At 39.5% G+C, this 21,755-nt stretch overlaps 1 long non-coding RNA gene across 1 annotated transcript; it reads left to right on the plus strand.

Moving 5' to 3' along the window:
• Window positions 1–3,063: 3,063 nt before the first annotated feature.
• On the plus strand, window positions 3,064–21,755 carry LOC143662064 (uncharacterized). The gene is made up of 4 exons (XR_013165126.1): window positions 3,064–3,171; window positions 20,495–20,723; window positions 20,874–20,989; window positions 21,137–21,755. It is a non-coding gene; the product is annotated as an uncharacterized LOC143662064 (long non-coding RNA).

The raw sequence follows: 21,755 nt of genomic DNA on the forward strand, positions 1-21,755 counted from the left end.
TATAATTCGCATTAACATAAAAGGCACAGACTCTTGAGAACTGTTCAGTAAAATGTGAGACTGTTGCTAGGTACCTCACTAAAGTGATTATCCCCTCTTTAGGACCTGAGGAATTTGACCTTGAATAACTTTTAGGTTGGATGTTAAATTTTACCAGCCTTATCTTCTCTGCACCCATTTAAAGAACTTACCAAAATGTGGTGCTCAAGGGGAAAGAATGGATTGTACAGAAGAAAATCCACAAACATCTATTGAGCATCTACCATATACTATTGTCCATGCCCTCACAGAGCTTGGAAACTTGTGGCAAAGGTAAGACTCACGAAGAAGCAAATATCAATATAAAGTGTTACATAATAAGTGATAAAAAAAAAATAGAGTGGCACAAACAATAACAGCTCAGAGGTCTGAGGAAAAAGAAAGCAGAGGTTGGAATGCCTTGAAGGCAGGTACTAACTGACTGGACAGAAAGGATTGAAAGTTCCTCCAGGCAGAAAGATCTGTGTAAACCAGAGGAGAGAGGTTTTCAGGTAACTGAAAGACTCACAGAATGTCCTCCCAGAAGCAGTGATTCTTGTAGGGTTTTAGTTGGGAAAAAAATTGTTGAAAGGTTTTGTTAAATACCAATCTAAACATTTTAGATTTTATCTTGTTGAAAGGAAGCATTGACGACTGTGTTGGAGAGTAATCTCATGGAAAAAGGCCATCATAGCTAGTGACACAAGACCCTGGAGTTGGTTTTGAGTGTGAAATAATAAATTTTTGTGGATTACTACAGTATAAAAGGAAAAATGAGAAGCTGGAGATTAAGACTCTGTCACGGGAAACTTGAGCATTGTACTGATAAAACCAGGTTTGCATTTCAGGTGTGTTACTCTAGATGCTATGTGAAGGATAGATTGAATAAGGATGAGACTGGGGGGAGCCCAGGTAGAAGACTATTGCAAAACCCCAGGCAAGAGTTAATGAGGGCCTGTACTAAGGTAATGACAATAGGAATGAGGAGGAGATCCTTTCAGGGGATATTTAGGAGGCAAAATCATTAAGTCTTGGTGGTTATCATCAACTCTTAGGGACGATAAGAAGGAAAGATTCTAGAATGACCCCCCAGGTTTCTGATCGGGGAAGTGGGGACAAGGTGGAGAGTAGTGCTATTAACCAGGATACAGGAGGAGGTATAGGATGGGAGAGGTAGAAGAGGAGTTCAACTGAACATTCTATAAATCAGGACTCTGGCTGCAAGTAATGAAAACCCATATCAAAGTACCTTAGGTGAATTTATAGGTTCATAAAACCAATGATGGGTAGAGAAGACTTCAAGACTAAATTCTGAAAGTTACCAGGACTTGCTCCTATCCTGCTCTGTTTCCCTTTCCTTCTTTATCACTCTACCTGTACGCTTGACTTTTGCCTATAGTTTGGGATCATTCTTTCTCAAGGCCTTATAAGTGGCAGAGTACATGTCTGCTAGTAGTTCTGAAATCTAAAAAGAAAACAAGTGCTATACTTCTCACTGCCACTTTGGAAAAATCCAGGAAAAGACTCTGTTCTTGGGCGACAATCCCACCCCAACAGCCATGGAAGGAAATCAGGTACCATGATTGGAAGCTTCCCAGAACCTAATGGAGTGGTAGGGAAGCAATTCTCTAGAAGTGGGAGGGTGGAGAGAGACTGTTACTAGCAGAAGTCAGGAAAGGGATGCTGGGCTGACAAACAATAGGCATTGTATCAGTTTCCTCTCATTTCTGTAACAAATTACCACAAACCTAGTGGCTTTAAAACAACACAGATTTATTATCTACAGTTCTGGAAGCCAGAAGTCCTAAAATCAAGATGATGGTAGAGCTGCATTTCTCTGGAAGACTCTAATGGGATCATTGTTTCCTTGCCTTTTCTCACTCTTAAATGTCACCTGCATTCTTTGGCTCACGACCTCTTCCTCTGAATTCAAAGCCAGCAGTGTAGCATCTTCAAATCTCTCTGATCTTTACTTCTTTCTTCATATTTCATCTCTCTCGTCTCCCTGTGATTACTTTGGGCATGTCTGGACATTTTAATGATATTTCACTTAGTTTTATTTAGTCTGTCAGTAACATTTATTGAAGGATACATTGTGCACAATACTGTACTAAGCACCAAGAGATATATAAAAGCAACCAAGTTTTCCCAGGGCACAATCAGAAGAGTGACAAAAAGAGTAATGCTTTGGTCATTCTAGGTCAGACCCCTCCACCTGTTTCTCTGGGTCCCATTCCCCATGAACTTCTCCCTTCTGATGCTATTGAATCCCATATAGATACATAAATGACCATGTTCATTCTTCCCCCACCTTATGGTGGCCACCAGTTTTTCTATCATTTCATAAGGATCCCTGCTTTGCCTACTTCTACTGCCACTCCTCCTGTCATCAACATTTATGTGGTCATAGCTATAGCTACAAATTCATTTTGTTCCAACTGAACAATGAATAACACACACACCTTTTGTACACCGTAGATCACAAAATAACTCTACCCCTGACGCCCATTTCTTAGAGAACTCTAAAAATATAGTTCTTTACTCAACCTGCTTTTTATTACAAACCTTCTGCAATGATTCTGGCACAAATCTATTGAAACTAATTTAACAATGTGACACTGTTAAAGTCTCTGGGGGCTGGGCCAAATGACCTTCTGGAAGCCTCCACCTTTACCTGCTCTGAAGCTCCTGCTTCTCCTGCCCCTTAGTCATGGTCTTTATAACAAGCTCAAGGGCATTTTCTCTTCCCCCAGTTCTGCATTTTCCTTTTGGGTGCACCTTCTAGGGGGACCTCTGGATTCCTTCACAGTTAAGTGTCTTGGGCCTGGAATGAAGGTCAAATGGGGCCTCCGTCTGTCTGAATTCACAGGAGACAATTTAATCCTCTACTCCTGGACTCCTTCTACACAAAGATGACTTATGGTCAGTCTTGAAGCTCAGGGGCCTTTTCCTCAAGAATCTAAAACAAGTGGAGAACTCACAAAAGTTCCTTTGACCTTCTTACCTCATCTAGAATTCTAAGTGTACTATAGAACCTACCTAGCAGTATAACACAGTTTCTATGGAGAAGAGTTCTGAGTTCCAGCTGTGAACATGCTTCAGCCTCTGCCATCAGCAGGAGCAGCCCTGCTTTCACCTCCTGCGACCTGCATGGTAGGGAAACTCCCGAAGCTTAGAGAGAGTTTCATTTTTTTAAATGGGTGGTAGAAGTGGGAAGGGATGACTCTAGGAGCTGAAATAAGGCTGCCCAGGGAGGGAAGGTGACAGACTGGGTGTTGGGAAAGCCTGGCACACTAGGGTTTTAGACTTCTCTAGAGACCCAAGGCTGTTCCACTGAGCTTAGGCCCATAAGGCAGGTCTTGGTGGCAGTGGTTCAAGTGGGGCAAGGACACCCGTTACAGAAGTTTATCTGCTGCCTGCAGCAAAGAGTAATGGAGATGGGGATGCCAGGAGAAGAGGGGAGAGGTTGACAGAAAAGTGAGATTCTAGAAGAAACTGGCCTGATTGAAATGGGGGGTGGGGGAGGGTGGGGAGGGGAGGGCAAGGAGGATTGTTTTGGAATAATTGGAAAGAGACGAAAAATAGAGTGCAGAAGAAAAATGAGATTTAGGAAAATGGACCTATCGTGTGTAGAGGGTGATAGGAGGAAATTACATCAATTATGAGATCACACCATTCTTCTAAGGGGGAGGTAAGAGTAGGCGCTAGCATGGTGGCGTGAAAATGAAAAGAGAGATACAAAGGGCATTTCGATAGAAATACTGATACAATCTGTGGCTCATTGGATAGAAGGAGGAAACCACCTCCCTTTATAAACTTTGAACCTGGGTCTCCTTTTTTTTCTCTTAAGCCATTTCTTCCCCACCTTTCTTTTTCTTTCTTTTTTTTTTTTTTTTAGGTTTTTTTTTTGCATGGGCAGGCACCGGGAATTAAACCCAGGTCTCTGGCATGGCAGGCGGGAACTCTGCCTGCTGAGCCACCATGGCCCGCCCTCTTTTTTTTTTTTAATTGTAAAATATATGTAATTATTTTGAAAATTTTAAAAATACAGAAAAAATATAAAGAAGGCAATAAAAAGCACTTGTACTCTCACCACTCAGAGTTGATTTCAGATAGCATTTCAAAGTGGTTTTTTTTGTAACCTTGATCTATGTATTTAGGAGTGATTATTAAACAGTGTGGATTTGACAGGGTACAGAGATGAAGCTCCTTGATATTTTGCCATCATTGCCTTCAAGCATGCTTTATCAGTTCTTCATTCCCTGTGCCTTAGCCATAACCATAGCTTTCCTGTCCCTTTCAGGTACTAGAACAGTTTCATATGCAGGAATTAAAGTAGTTAAATCTAAATCAAGACCGTGTTTCTCCCTTCCCTGAGCTCAAGCCTCTCTATAGCTCAGAGATCAGGAGGAAAGGAGGGGATGGTCTAGTCTTTCATTCTGTTTGCCCCACTCCACTTACCCCATGGGAAAAGCCATGCACCCTGACCCCAAGGATAGAAGTGAGGCCTGTTTCCTCTGCTTTCCCCTCTCTTTGTCCTGCCACTGTGGAGAACTGCAGCCAACTTCCCACCTTCAAATACCTCCAGGCCAGATTCAGGCACCGTGGTCTATGCAAAAGCACTTTCTACCCCTATGAATTCACTGAATTCACTTCAGATAATCCTTTCTGAAAAATATTTTGCATAGACTGTTGATGGCGGTAATAATGGACACTAGGCTTCTTTTTTTTCTTTCTTTCTTTAATTTAGAATGTGAGGATACTTATTATCAATTATTCGTATCTTTGGACTTTGCCCAAAATTTCAAGACAATAGAAAAAATCCCATTTTACCTCTTAATGCATACACACATACACACAGATATATAAAATAGCAATAACAGGGCCCATATTACATTTTTCATCGTACTTTTTCTGCTAGTATTATATAGTGAACATTTCCCATGTCAAGGAACTATTTTTCAAAAAAGTGATTTTTAATGGCCCATAATTTTTCACATATGACTGTCCATTCCTTATTACTTATTCAACCATCACTCAATTAGACATTTACTATCTGGCTAACATAAATATCACTGAAATAAACATAACTTGTACATGGATCCTTAAGAATAGTTCCTAGAAGTCAAACATCTCAATTGAAGGTTATGAACATTTTTAAGATCCTTAATACACACAGCAGAGAAAAACCTTCAAAACAGACAGACTAATACTCCCCATTGTAGCTCAGCATTATTATCCTATTTTTCATCTTTGCAGTTTAATTAGTTAAATATCATATCTTGTTGCTTTGATTTATATTTGATTGTTATTGGTGCTGACTTTTATTTATTGGTGCTTTGTGTTTCTTCTGCAAATGGTCTGTCTATGACTGTTCTCATATTTCTATTGGAATGTTCATTCATGTTTTTTATTTCCTATTGACTTTTAAGTTCTTTCCATGCAATCAGGATAGAAACTCTTTTTTTTTCATGTTGTCTTTGTTGCAAATGTTCCATATTTGTTTGACTTGATTTTGCTTATAGTATTTTGGCTTAAAGAAACTTATAACTTTTGTACATTCAAATCTATTGGTCTCTCTGTTGTATAAACTAGCTCAAACAGATAAGGAATTTATTAGAAAGATTATGTTTAGCTCACAGAAAACTAAAAGGAGAGCCTGCAGAAATTAGGGCAACTTTGTGGACCTTGGGAAATGAGGCTAATGTCAACATTGCCAAGATTCTAAATGTCTTTCTGCTTCTCTAATCTCTTGAGGTCTCCATTTGATTTCATATATTCCTGCCAGCAGTTTTCACTAGATGATATTGTTCCAACCTCTAACCCAAAGAGGCAAGAGGCTTTATCTCCAGGTAGAAAAATCCCAGCCTTATGTCATGCTCACCTCCAGACCGAGCATCAGGCTGTTTTGGCTTGCTAAAGCTGACAAAATGCAATATAGCAGAAAGTGGTTGGCTTTCAACAATGGGGATTTATTGGCTTACAAATTTAAGTTCTAAAGCTGTGAAAATGTCCCAATTAAGGTATCAATAGGACGATACCTTCTCTGAAGACTGGTTATCCGAGTTTGGGCATGTGGCAAGGTCTGCTGGTCCTTCTCTCCTGGGTTTTATTGCTTTAGCTTCTGGCTTCTCTGGCTGTGGCGTTTTCTCTAACTTCTCTGGGTGTTTCTCTGAATTTTATCCCTTAGCTTCTGTATGTATTTTATCCTCTTATAAAGGACTCTAGCAAGAGGATCAAGACCCACCCCAAATGAGGCAGGGCACATATAAATTGAAATAACCTAATCAAAAGTTCCCATCTAAAATCGGTCTGTACCCATTGGAATGGATTTAAAAAACATGGCCATTTTCAAACAGAGTCAAGAGGTTATCCTGGAGGTTATTCTTATGTGTTATATAGATATCCCTTTTTAGTTTATAATGTATTAGAGTAATTGGAGAGAAGTGCCTGAAACTGTAGAGCTGTGTTCCAACAGCCTTGCTTTTTGAAGACGATTGTATAATGATATAGCTTTTGCGATGTGACTGTGTGATTGTGAAAATCTTGTGTCTGACTCTCCTTTTATCTGGGATATGGACAGATGAGTAAAACATTTAATAATGTCATTTTCCTTTTCAGAAACCCTTAGATTGCTTGCCCCCATCCCTTTATCACAGAAAGGAAATGACAAGTGCTCACTTGGCTGGATCACAGTGAAAAATTATTTCATTGAATTCTCATAACTGGGTTTGGTAGATATAAGTTCCATTGTGTAGAGGGGAACCTGAGGTTCAAAGAAGTTAAATCTCTAAAACATAGTGCTCCTACATAGCAGAGTAGGATTTAATCTCTATTCTGTCTGACTCCTTACACAAGAAACCAATGTCCCCATGTTGGATGGACCTCAGGCCTTAGTCTTAGTTTTCCAATTTCCAGACTTTGCTTCCTTATTGCCATATCTCTGTATACTAACTTTATTCAAACTTGACTCCTCACCTGCCCCCAAATCCTGCCACCACCATTTTCAAATCTACAACTTCTCTTTTGCCTTTGTATTTTAATTTGTGTTATTGCTCACCAATCTGCTGCCTTCTTCCTCTTTTTCACCCATTTACAGATCTCTCCTGAAGTGTTACTTGATTTTACTTCTTCCATGCAGTCTTTCCTATCTCACAAAAATAATATTTCTTCTTAGAATGCCTAAAATATGTCTCCACTAACCATGTAGTTATTCAATTATCTCTATGTCATGTACACATTCTTCTATGTAAATGTACACATTTTAACATCTTGCCAACAAGTCTATGAACCTCTTGAGGTCAAGTACAAAATTTTTATTTCTTTGTATTCAATGCTTAATACGAGGCCTTATTACAAGTTAATAATTTTATTGCACCATATCTTCCTCCTCTAAGCTACTGTATTAAGAAAGTTAATTCTTAAAGTTTCCTCCCCCCCTTAGCAAAATATTAATTTGATCTTAAAACTTTTCAATTAGGATGGGTGGTTTTCATGAGTGAAGATAGTATCAGTTTTAAATTGTCCAGACAAATATGTTGGGAAATTTTCACTAACATAAATGTATTCTATCTCCTCATAAACATGCTAACTAAATTTATTACTTAATTCCCAAATATGGGAGGCTTTTTTGACATAACTTACTAATAGTTCACAGCATTTGATGAGATGGGAAATCAGTTTAGAGGACATTGGATGTTTTATCCATTACTATTCATTTTCTAGTAGATTTGACAATATTATTTTATATAATAAACAGAAGTTACTGGGGAACAAAGATTTTTGGAGAATGTTGAGAAATCATCTAAAGATTATTTTATTGGGGGGGAGGGTAGTGCATCTGTTTCAACTGACATTGCTCTGAAAATTGCATAAAACTTTGGAGATGATAAATGTTTACAATTTGCATCCACATTGTTACTAACACAATAGCCTGTTAAATCCCTTGCCATGAATATGAACAGACTGCAGGCCATCCACATTATTTATCAGGAGGAAACAGACATTATTCACAAATTTTAATTGCTCCTGTGACACCAATAGTCTGAAAATAAAACATAAAAATGTAGCCTTGGGGAAGTTTTGCCATGCAGTGACTCTAGTGAAAACCTGACTGGAGGGACCAATGCCTCTGTCACAATTACTCAGGAACCTGAATAAAATCAGTTAATAGTTCAATCCAGGCCCTGGTGAACAGTTGGAATATTTTATAACTCATTTTCTCCTATTCACCAGAGTCTCAATAACTCCTGCTCATGACCCACAATAAAGAAGTCAGAGATTAGGATTGTTATGGAAAGTATATTTCATGCTCATCCTTAAAAGGGTTTTTCCCCAGTCAAGGTTAAAATATTTTACTAAAGACTGAAATAACAAATGCTTACATGTCCTTCTTACCTAGAGAATTTGACCCTCTATTCTTGCAAAATGAGCAGAATTTTTACTTCTAAAAAATTAAATTTCTGTAAACTATAATTGTTAAGAAAAATAAAGGATTAAGAGGCATTTAAGAAAAAAAACTAGGGGTCATTTACATTCCCTGAGGGACCATCTCCCAGAAGGAGAACTTTTCACAGAGATTCACTTAACCCAAAGGGTAAGAATGGAACAGGTCAATAAGGTTCCTAGAAAATTATGCAATACTTCCTCCCCTAAGCTAAGATGTAGAGGGCCAGAATGCAATATAGTAGAAATGGACTGGCTTTCACAAAGGGGATTTATTAGACTACAAATTTACAGTTCTAAGGCCATGCAAATGTCCAAATTAAGGCATCAACAAGAGGATGCCTTCACTCAAGAAAGGCTGATCATGTCTGGGGTTTCTCTGTCACATGGGAAGGCACATGGTGCTATGATTGTCTCCCACCTTCTGGTTTCAAACAGCTCTCTCAGCTTCCCAGGCACCCTCCTTCTGCATCCCCAAGTGTCTGTGTCCTGGTTTAATCACTCTGCTCTCAATGTCAGCTCTGAGCTTTTTCTCTCTCCATGAGCTTTTTTAAGGACTCTAGTAAGCTAATTAAGATGCACCTTGAATGGGTGGGCTCCCATCTCCATTGAAAAAACTAATCAAGAGGTCCCACCCACAATGTGTCTGCATCCACAAGATTGGATTAGAAGAACATGGCTTTTCTGGTGTACATAAAAGTTTCAAACCAGCACATTGTACCTCTGGAACCCCAAAAGACATGTTATTTCTAAATATAAAATACATTTATTCCATCACGATATCATGAATGCCTTAAATCATTTCAGTAGCAATACAGATACAATACAAAGTCAAATCAGTATAAAATCTCATCAAAATCAGCTATTGGCATGGTCTGTCCTAAGGTAAAATTCTCCTCTGGTTGTGGACCTGTGAAACTCAGAACAAGTTGTCTGCTTACAATATACAAAAGAGAGACAGTCACAGGATAAATATTCCCATTGCCATAGGAAGAAATTAGAAGAAAAGTGGGGGGTTACCAGACCCAAACAGTTCCGAAAACCAGCAGGGCAAAATTCGTTAGATTTTTGAGATTGAGAGAGCACCAGTCCCACCCTTTCAAAGGGCTTATGCAGCAGCACTGCTCTCTCCAAACACTAGGGTGAATGTTTCAACATATCCAAGCATTGGGGTGACCACCTTGTTCTTGGCCCCATTCTCTTCAAGCACCTGAGTGGTACCCAGATTCTGCCATCTCCAGGGTACACAGTCAGCTCCTTTATAACATTGGGGTGGTGGCCAGGCTTTCCCCAATCCCCAGGGAATGTCTTTCACCCTCCCTGAGGCCTGAGGCAGCAAAACTCTTCCTGAACATCCAGGAGGAAAGCCCACCCTCTGCCTCGAGAGCAAACTCACCCTTTACCTATGGATGGGTGGGTACACTCTCCTGGCCCAAAATTTCTTGGCTCTAGACATTAGCCTCCATGGTACTGCCCTTGAGGTCATTTTTCCTTTAATCTGTCTCCTTTTTTGTCCCTTTCCATCCAGACTGGCTGTGGTTTGTTCATACAGATCTTGCAACAAACTTGTCAGTTTTCCATGCAGCACACAAGGATCACAACCATCAGACAATAGGACTTTCCACAAATCCTTTCTCAATAACTGCATTTCCAATCCTGGCCTTCTCTGAAATGGCTGACTTATTCTATTTGTTTAAATCCTCATGTTGGGCACTATTCTCTGCGGCCTTGCTTTCTGGAAGCCCAGAATTTTTCAGACCCTCAATTTCTGGTTTATTTGTACTGAAGTGTTCAGTTCGCAGCATCTGTCTTTCCTCTTACACTTTACTATAAGCTGCAAGGAGAAACCAGGCTGCATTTTCCAGATTTAGTTTGGAAATTTCATCAGCAGTATAATCAAGCTTATTGCTTTCAAATTCTCCCTTCCATCCAATGCTAGTACTTAATTTTGCCAAATTCTCTGCCATTTTAAAACAAGAATCACCTTTTCCTCAGTTTGCAGTAATGACATGCATTATTTCTGTCTAAGGCCTCATCAAAAGCACCTTTAGTGTTGTCCATATTTCCACCAATAGTCTCTTCAAAGCATTCCAGGCTTTTCCTATTCACCTCCTTAAAATTCTTCCAGAATCTTTGCCCATCCATGTAAAAAGGTATTCCAACATGTTTGATATTTGCAAACTCAGCAGCACCCCACTTCTCTGGCACCAAATTCTGTTTTGGTTTGCTAATGCTGCCAGAATGCAATATAACAAAAATGGACTGGATTTTTACAAGGGGAATTTATTAGGTTACAAATTTATAGTTCTAAGACCATGAAAATGCCCAAATTAAGGCATCAACAAGAGAATACTTTCACTCAAGAAAGGCTGATCAAATCCAGGATTTCTCTGTCACATGGGAAGGCACATGGCAATGTCTGCTGTCCTTCTCTACTGGCTTCTGGTTTCAAGTGGCTCTCTCAGCTTCTAGCACTTCCTAGGGCATCCTCCTTTTGCATCTCCAAATATCTATGTCCTGGTTTCATCTCTCTGTTCTCTGTGTCATCTCTGAGCTCTCTTTCTCTCCATGAGTTCTTTTAAGGACTCTAGTAAACAAATTAGGACCCACCTTGAATGGGTGGGGTTGCATCTCCAGGTGAATAACCTAATCAAGAGGTCCCACCTAAATACATTGGCACCCACAAGATCAGATTGTAAGAACATGGCTTTTCTGGGGTACCTAACAGCTTCAAACCAGCACAGCAAGAAACATCAAATCAGGAAAGAGAAATTTATATTCAAGCTATAACATAGGCCACTGATGATCATCATGAAACCCCCAAAATATTTATCTATGACATGGTCTGCCTGCAGCTTTTGCCTGTGATAGCAATGCCATCCTTCCAGTTGCTCAGATCTAAAACCTTGGAGTCAACTAGCCCTGTCTTAAAAAATATGCCCAAATCCTACCACTTCTCATTACTCTGCTTCTATTCTTGCTTCCTACAGTCAACTCTCCACACCTTTGAAAATATCACTCCCTAGCAGGACTCCAAGCAATGGCTTCTCATCTCACCCAGAGTAGTTCATCTTTAAAATGGCTTACAAAGCTCTGCTACCAACTTAGACTTTTCATCTAGTTGTTGCCCTTCCCAGAACACCATTCCCTCAGATATCCACTTGGCCAAATCCTTAACCTCCAAGTCTTTGCTCAAACATTACCTCCCCAGTTAGGCCTATCCTAACCATTCTATTGAAAAATGCAACCTACCTCACATCCCTCCAATCCCTACCCACTTTACCCTATTCCACTCTTCATTCTTTTTTATAGCACTCACTGCCTTCTAAAATACTGTTTAACTTATTATATTCATTGTTTGTCTTTTGTGTTCCCCTGATAGAAAAGTTTCACGGGGTAGGGATCTTTCTTTTGTTCAGTAATATATTCCAGGCACTTAGAAGAGTGTCTGGGACACAGTAGAGGCTAAATAAAATATGTGAATGAATGCATAAATGAATGAATTAATTTATTTTTGCCTATGAAGAAACCAAGGCACAAATAGGATATGTGATTTGCAAACTGGAAAATAGCACATGTTCTCCACTGTCTCTGGAAGACTACTAGATTGGATAGATTATTATGGCAAAATGGTATTTTTGTCAGCATTAGAAAGCAGTGGTGGATATGATAACCACAGAGTTAGGAAAACCTTTTCACAATGATAAAGTTTTTGAGACAGGTAGCTAATTTGAAGTGGAATAGAATACAGGAGAGTAAAGAATCCCAAGTCATATTTATGTCACCAAAAGTGAGAGCAGAGACTAAAGTAAGATGAATGCAATTACTTGTGTTTATATCAAGTTGCTTTAGTTTATTAGTACTTATTTATTAAACATAAACCTAAAATGCAAACAAATCATTTGTTCAGTTGACGTATACTATCAGATTTCCTCTTTAATCTTACAAACACATTTTATCTTCTCTATCAATCGGTAAGATTTATTTACTTGTCCAGTTGAATTTCAATATTCTCTTTCCCTGTTTTCTAAAACTTGCATTTCATTTCCTTCTTCAGTTTTTCCCAGACTTTTTTAAAACCAACTTTTATTGTTATATATTTTGTGTGTTACATGCCAAATCTTATCCATGTGTTTCAATAAGTAACTTTATTTAGCCAATCAACTTGTTTCCACCTTTGCTGACATTTTTGGTGGTTACTGTTGCTTTTCTTGACAATATTTTCCTTGTGATAGCTATTATTTTACATTGAGACTTTTAGGCCAATTCCCTATAAATTTGGGGATCAATTGTACTGATTTCTGAGTTTTTCTTTAGAAACCTGAAATTTGTTGACATTGCCTTCCCCTTTGTATTCTCAACTCACTTCCTGTTTATATTAGATCTTTCCATTTTAAAAAGTATTACTTCCTTTACAATCCATGTGTCTTTTATTTCTTTTCCTTGCCTTATTTCACTTATTTCCTTGCCTTATTTCGGCTAAAACTTCCAGTATCATGTTAAGAATGAGTGGTGAGAAGGAACATCCTTCCCATGTTCATTGCCTTGTTGGGGCGGGGGAGAAGTTTTTCATAAATGATCTTTATCAGGTTGAAGAGATTCCCCTCTATTGCTAAATTTCTGAGCACTTTTATCATGAATGGGTGTTGGAAATCAAGTATAGGATCACATGATTTTTCCCTTAAGACTATTGATATAGTGGATTACATTGATTTTTTTATTGATATAATTCACATGCCATAAAATTCACCCTTTTAAAGTGTACATTTCCATGATTTGTAGTATATTTACAAGGTTTTGCAAACATCACTATGCTCTAATCCAGGACATTTTCATCATTCCAAAAAGAAACTTTGTACCCATTGGCAGTCACTTTTCCTTCCCATCTTTCCCCAGTCCCTGGAGTCACTAATCTACTTTCTCACTATGTATTTCCCTATTCTGGACATTTCATATAAATGGAATCATACAATATGTGCCCTTTTGTGACTGATGTCTTTCACTTAAGTTAATTAACTTAATGATTTCAAGACCCATCCATGTTGGAGCATGTATCAACACCTCATTCCTTCTGATGGTGGAACAATATTCCATTGTATAGATATACCATATCTTCTTTATCCATTCATCAATCGATGGACATTTAGATGGTTTCTACTTTTTTGGCCATTATGAATAATGCTTCTATGAACATTCCTGTACAAGTTTTTGTATGAATAAATAATTTCCATTGGTGGAGTTTTAAATATATAACCAACCTTACATATATTAAATAAATACCACTTGGTTGTGGTGTATATTCTTTTCATAGAGTTCTGGGGTGGATTTTACAAATTTTTTTGAGATTTTTGCATTTAAGTTCATGAGAGATTTTGATCTATATGTTGTTTTATTTTTTGTACTGTCTTTGTCTGGTTTTGGTGTCTGTGCTGACCTCATAAAAGGAGTAGGAAAGCATTCCCTCCTATTTTCTGAAAAAGATTTATAAAATTGGTCTTAGTTGTTCTTTAAATGTTTAGTAGAATTCTGGAGTGAAACCTTCTGGTGCTGGTAATTTTTCTTTTGAGAGTTTTTTTTTTTAATTACAAGTTCAATTTCTTTAATCATTATAGGCCTTTTCAGATTATCTATTTCATCTTGGCTAAATTTATGTAGTGCGTGATTTTTGAGGAATTGGTCCATTTCTTCCAAATAGTTAAATTTATGAGCATAAAATTATTTGTAGTGGTCCTCTTTTCTCCTGTTAATGATGCAGGATCTGTAGTGATACCCCTTTTCATCCATGATATTGGTGATTTATATCTTTCCTCTTTTTCTGTCAACCTTGCTAAATGTTTATCAACTTCATTGTTTTTGAAAAATCAACTTTTTGTTGCATTGATTTTCTCTACTGTTTTCCTATTTTCAAGTTCATTGATTTCAGCTCTTCATTAGTTCCTTCCTTCTGTTTGTTCTGGGTTTATTTTGTTCTTTTTCTAGTTTCATGAGGGTAGGAGCTTAGATTATTGATTTGAGAACTTTCCTCCTTTCTAATATAAACATTTAGTGCTATAAATTTCCATTACATTCCTGCGTTAGTTTTACCTCATAAATTCTGACATGTTGGATTTTCATTTTCATTCAGTTTGATGTATATATTTTTCCTTTGAGTCTTTCTCTTTGCCCCATTAATTATTTAGAAGTGTTGTTTAATTTCCATGTATTTGGAGATTTTTATTGTTCTCTGTTTGCTATTGATTTCTAGTTTGATTCCATTATGGCCAAGGAATATACTCTTTATGATTTCAATTCTTTTAAATTTGTTGAAGATTCTTTATGACCCAGGATATGGTATAAGTATGTGAATGTTCTATGGACCTTGAAAAGAATGTGTGTTTTTATTGTTTTGGGGGGGTCCATAAATGCTAATTAGATCCTGTTGATTAATGGTGTCCTTCAGTTTGCCTCCAGAGGGCTATTGTCTCCAACTGTAATTGGAGATTTTTCTTTTTCTCCTTTCAAATCTATCAGTTTTTTGTTGGTACCTCCCCGATACACAACATGTATTTTGAAGCTCTGTTGTTTAGTGCATATATACTACGATTGCTATGTCATCTTGGTGGCTTTATAATCAGCTTCTGTGCCACAGAGTGCACTGCTCCCTGTCTATAAGTAATAATATAGTAGAAAATATTTTACCTATGTGATTTATCAAGCAGTTTGTGTTCAGAGGATATGAGTAGTCCAAACTAAATATAATAAATGTACAAACCAAGGATATTTAACCTGATGTCTGGTATTACTTATGATAGGCTAACTGCAGTAACAAATGGATGCAAAAATCTTAATATCAGAAACACAATAAAAAATATTTCTCACTCAAAGTATAACATGGGTGCCAAGGCAGACCAGTGGCAGCTCTGCTTCATGTAATGATTGGGGCTCCTTTCATCTTATGACTCTGCCTCTTTAACAGGTGGCTTCCATGGTCATCATGCCTATCTGCATCACAGATGGGGAAGCAACGTGGACAATCATTTTATGGGCCAGGTCTGGAAGTGGTGTATATCACTTCTGCCCACAATTCCTCAGATAAAACTCAGTTTTATGGCTCTTTGCATTCCAATGGAGGCCCAGAAATGAGGTCTAGCTGTGTGCTCAGAAAGACACAATGAGTATAGTGAACATCTAGCCTGTCTGTGTCACAGGCCATAGAACCCAAGGTAATCCTGGATAGACCTCTGGGAGTCTTTTAGGCACCTATAGGATATATGCAAAATGTAGCTTTCATGTGCATTTTCCTGGGAGGTGGAAAGAAGAACTAAGCCTGATTGGATTGAACAGGAAAATGTGTTGGAAGATGACACATTTAAGCTGAGGTTTAAAAAGAGTTAGAGATTGGGAGGGTGGGGAGAGAAGGCAAAGCTAAGGCAATCTGGACAAAAACAAAATAGCTCAAGCAGAGCCACAAAAATGGGAAATTACATTGTTTGAATGATGGCCTATAGCCTACACGAGCTGAAGTACTGAGTTTATCTGGAGGAATATCTGCTTAGTTAGCCAGTCAGCAAGTATATACTGGCCCCTCCTATGTGCCAGGAACTGTAGCAGGCCCTGGCTTTAAAAGAATGAAAACAAAAAGATGGACAATTAAACAACAAAGTGTGATATGTGTTGTTGAGGAAGTATGGGATGCTATAGGATAATTTTACTTAGGTTTAGGAAGACATCCTAAAGCAAGTGATGTTTAATCTGAGTCCTGCAGGACAAGTCAGAGTTAGCTAAGAGTAAGCAAAGGAGGAGAGCCATATTCCAGACCTGAAGACAATATAAGAGTATGTAGAATAGATGAAGAGCTGCTAGGAGACCTCTATGGCTAATATCAAGAATGCAAGAAAAGTGGCATGAAATGAAACCAAAGAGATAGGCAGGGCCCAGATGAAGAAGATATCATGTAAGCTACATTAACAAATTTGTGTATTATCCTAAGGACAACAAAAAATGGAAGTAGAGAAGTAGAAGAATCAAACAAGTTGAGGGGGAGTAAGACTGGATATAGAAATATTGGTTTGGGGACTATGAGTCATGCTCTGAATGACAGTGGTCTAGACTATGGTAATGGTGGCGATGATGCAGAAAGGTACATGAATTTGATAATTGGGAGGTATAAGTCACTATATACCCCTAGAGGTCACTGCAGTCATTGTGGGTTAATGGAAAAGCCAAGAATGTCTACCAGGCTTTTGGTCAAATAACTGAGTAGATAGCAGTGCTATCTTCTAAGCTAAAGAATGCTGCAGGAAAAGCAGATTTTAACTGAGATTTCAGTTTGGGTGGTTAAGTGTAAATTAAGGTTGAATTTGAATTGCCAAGTAGAGAAATTCATAAAACAGAGACTTCTGGGTCCAGAGCTCAGTGGAGAGATAAGGAATGGCAAAATGGATCTGGAAATTGTACATATGGTAACAAATCTTGGGAAAGGATAAGACTTTTAGGGGGGCAGTATGGAGCAAGCAGAGAGTAGACCTGATAGATCCTTGATGCACTTCAAAATGTGAGTGATAGGAAGACAAAGGCTGCAAAGGAGACTATGATATGACTAAGGAAGTAGAAACGAAAGCAGAATAATGTGGTCTCAAGGGAGACAAAGGAAGAGAGTGCCTTAAGGGGCAATGAAGTGTTAAATCCTGCAGGTTAAGCTGGATTTATCCTTAAAAAGTGCCCATTGGATTTAGTTTGACAAGGTAAGAATAACGTCAGTGAAGGGGCAGTGGGAGGTAAAGAAATAGTGCACATTTCACACCCAATAGAATGGTTACTATTTAAAAAAAATGGAAAATAAGTGTGTTGGAAAGGATGTGAAGAAATAGGGACACTCGTTCATTGTTGGTTGGTGGTGCAGCCACTGTGGAAAACAGTTTGGTGGTTCCTCAAAAGTCACATATAGAATTACTGTATAACCTGGCAATTCTTCTACCACTAAGCTTATCACTAAAAGAACTGAAAGCAAGGACTCAAACAGATAATTGCACACTGATATTCATAGCAATATTATTCACAGATGCTAAAAGAGAGAAGCAACCCAGTGTCCATCAATGAATGGGTAAACAAAATGTGGTACATGCAGACAATGGAATAGTACTCAGGCATAAAAAGGAATGAAGTTCTGATACACATGACAACATGGATGAACCTGACAACATCATGTTGAGTGAATTAAGCCAGGCACAAATGGACAAATATTGTATAATATCACTAATATGAAATCATCAGAATAAGCAAACTCAGAGGCAGAAACTAGAATTCAGTTTACCAGAAGCTGGGGATAAGATGGGGAATGGGGCGTCAATGCTCAATGGGTGCAGAATTTGTTTGGCATGGTGGAAAGGTTTTGGTAAAGGATGGCAGTGATGGTAACACCTCATTGTGAATGTGATTGACACCAATGGACTATATATTTGAATGTGGTGAAAAGGGGCAACTTTTGCTTGTAAGTACAAGACAAGAATAAAGCTTAAAAAAAAAATAGTGCAGACAGCTGATTGGAGAAGTTGAGTTGGAACAGGGAAGAGAGAGTATTGACAGGAGGGAGTGGATGTGCTATCAAGGAAGTTTCTGTTAATATGGGAGAGAGATTTAAGTATGTTTATATAACAATTTTGAGCACCTGGAATAAGAACACCAGACTGTAGAAGGCCTGGAATTCCAAGGAGACAGTTCCTAGGCAATGAGGAGCCATTTCAAGTAGAACGATATGTTCATGGTCACGATCTTGGAAGGCTAAGGTATTGCTGCTCTCAGGGGACAGCCTACCCTGAAGAAATTCATTCTGCCTTAAGATGAAGCATGTGTTTACTTTTGGGTTCTAGGAGAGGGTCTCAGCAGAATCATTTGCCACACCTTCCTGGCAGTCTTTAATATATTGCTTCAAAATTTCTTGTTCAATTATCTGTCTCTAGGATAATCTTGTTAAACTTTGTTGAGTTTAAAATTGTCCCAACCTTAATACCATTACAATTGGATAGACTTTAAATGCTAGTTCAGCGGTCAGCCTGCTATCTGATGAAGGATAGCCAATTCTGTAGTTTTCTTTTTTGTCCTAACATCCTTAAAGCCAACTCTTCTGCCCCAGTATATCAACCTCCGTCATAAGCAGCAGCACTGGAATGAAAGAGAAATGCTACTCAGGTGAAATTCAAATATTGTGTGGCTAGGGAAGAATGGAAGGGATTGGGTTGTTTGAATAATTTATTTATGTTTGTTTGATTAGTTTAAATGGGAGAATCCCAGTCATATATAATTAGAGCAAAAGCGAATTTTAAAGTTGCTTCATAAGCAAGATTTAACCCAAGACAATAAATGTACACCCAAATGGGAAGTTCATGAGTTTATCTCCTGATTTGTTCATAAATCACAATATTGATTGAATATAAATTAAAGCATGAATGTATACATTTCTGTATGGGAAATTATGAAACCTCATTTATTATGTGAGAATGAAGTAGAAAGCAATTTTTTTATTATGAGTACCTAAATTAAACCAGTTAGCTTTTTTAATCTAAGCAGATTAGATCTTATTTTTCTGAATTTTACCCACATAAATTTGTTCTTCACATATCTCCTAAAAAGAAAAGTGAGGTAGAATTGCTACAGCTTTTGCTTTGGGTCGTTGGGAAGAGAATTTAATAGCAAGTGATGACTATTAAATGAAACCTTGTGAAAAGAGGTGGAAAAGGGGACTTTCAAGAGTCTCATTTATAATTCTACTACATATTTCTTCCAAATGACCAATATATCCTAGGAGTGGCCACCACATATTTTATTTGGCTTTCTTCCTTGTTCAGATTTGTTTTCCTAGAAGTTCTACCTTTCAAGTAGTGGTTATCATTTAAACATAAATATTAGACAGAAAGGGTTTTGTCTATAAGTAAACATCTAGTTATACAGGCAACCCACTGGTACATTAAGAAAGATTCAGGTGGCACTTTTTTAAGATACCATGAAATACAACCTTGGGGCACATCACAAAATGTGTGTAGCTATAGCAAAGAAAATTGAACCTAATTGAGAAGGTGATGGGGAGAAAAAGTTCACTTTTCAGTAAATAACAAGATTCCTTCCATAAACTCAAAATTTCAAATCTAGATCAGTATTCTCCAATCTGGCCAAGGCTCAGAACAACCTGGTGGCTTTATAAAAATATGACCAGGTTCCCAGCCCAGACCTACCAAATCCAAATATCCAGGATTTGCCTCTCCCCTACTTTATATTTATCTTTTTAAAAAATCCTTCCTAATTTTGATGTACAACCCAAGGTTGAGAATCACTGCCCTAGAGCTTACTACTACAAATGAATTGCCAGAAAGCAATTGTCTAATGTCAGTTATCGAAATCTTGGAATAACAGAAAGTTTAGTAAGATAGCTTAGAGTTAGCTAAAATTTTCTTTGATTTGGACGAATTCTGTACATTGATGTACACCTGTGCAAATAGCGGTAGGAAACCAAAATAGGGAAATGGAAGACATTATTCAAGCCTTCTCTTGGACTACTGGCTTTGTCATGTCCTAAGCCATTAAGAAATGGTATTCAATTAAAATTTTGACTCATAAGAAATGAGTGTGGGGCAGCAAAATAGAGGAAATAAGTAAACATATATTTTGCCTTAGGACCTTATAACCTGAGGTCCTAAGGCAAAAATCAAGAGGTCTGGGGCTTTGCGATGGTGGCTCAGTGGCAGAATTCTTGCCCGCCATGCCGGAGATCCGGTTCGTTTCCGGTGCCTGCCCATGGGAAAAAAAAAAGGGGGGGGTCTAGAGCTGCTGGTAACTATTGAGTACTTGAAAAGTGGCTAGTATGAAGATAACTGAATTGACCTATACTGTAAGTGTAAAATACGCGCGAGATTTCAAAGAGGTAGTGTGAAAAGAACTGTAAAATATCAATTTGCATATTCATTATATGTTCAAACGATATTTTGGATAGACCGAATGAACCACATTCATTAAAACTAACCTCGTGTTTCTTTTTTCCTTTATTTAACGGGACCACTAGAAAATTTAGAATTAGATCACGTTGCTCGCATTGTTATCGCTACAGGATAACGCCGGCGGTTAAGAATAACCTGCCGAGACTACCTGGCTCTAAAAGGTGATGGGGATGGGCGTGGGGACGAGCGTCTTGGCAGAGGAAACTAACTTCCTTTAAAAGCCCCAAAGAACTGAAACGCAGTTCAGTACTTCAAGAATTCTGCTGTAACCAACCGCCCCGCAAGGGAAGCCCGGTAGGTGGGCGTGGGAAGGTCCCTACCCCGAGGGAGGAGCATTCCCGGGTTGTTGCAGGGAAGACCCGGTAGCCACGCGGCTCAGGAAGCCACCCCAGAGGCTGGATAGGAAGACACTTCACTCGTCCCTCCTTCTATGAGTCTCCTTAGGCCCTAACCCTGAAAAGGGTAGCCTCTTCTTCCTGGCGAAACAACGCTCTCCTGGCGCACGCCTGCGACCCCACTCGAAGGCCGCCCACCAAAGGGCGCTAAACTACCCAACCCAGGTAGGAAGGAGGGCTGGGGAGGTGGGGGGCGGTTTCAGATCCAGGTGTGCGCTTCTACTGCATGCGCCTGCGCAAAAGCTCTTACCCGGCCCAAGTTTCATCCTCCCCTGCCTTTGTCCCTCCTCTTTTCCTCCGGCCCCTACAAAGGACACGTCACAAAGAGTGACGTCTATAGCGAACAATCACAGTCCCACTCCTCATGAGCCAGTAAAGAAAGGGGAAGGAGGGAGGGGGGAGGGAAGAAGGGGGGGCTGGCTCGTCCCGGCCACCCAATCAGAGAGCTTTGGGGTGGGGTGGGGCGGGGCCCGAGAAGCGGGTGGGAGGTGGGGCTAGGGAAAGGAGTTAGAAGGCTGTGGGGAGGAGAGGGCGGGCTCTCAGATATTAAAAGCGGCCAATCAGAGCGCGCCGGCTTCATTCGGAGAGCGGCGTGGGGCGTCGCCGCCGCTGCCACCGCCGCCGCCGCTGCCGCGCGCGCGGGGGGCTGGTTAAGGCCATGAAACAAAAGAAACCCTGAGAAGGGAGCCGCTGCCACCTCCACCAGCCCGCCCCGCCGCCGTCCCCACCCACCCACCTAGTTACCTACCTCTACCTCCCTTCCCTGCGCCTCCACCCCGTCCTCTCCTGTCTCCGGGCGGCGCTGGCGCTCCCCAGCCTGGGTCGCCAGCCCCGCAGCCTCCCGAGAGGAAAGGTGTTTGCGAGCTGAGCAGGGCCAGGGCCCTGTCCGCCATGGGGCTCGCCGCCCGCCTCGCCTGACCCGGCCGCCGCC

Source organism: Tamandua tetradactyla, chromosome 18, assembly GCF_023851605.1.
Source record: "Tamandua tetradactyla isolate mTamTet1 chromosome 18, mTamTet1.pri, whole genome shotgun sequence".
Taxonomy (NCBI): Eukaryota; Metazoa; Chordata; class Mammalia; order Pilosa; family Myrmecophagidae; genus Tamandua; species Tamandua tetradactyla.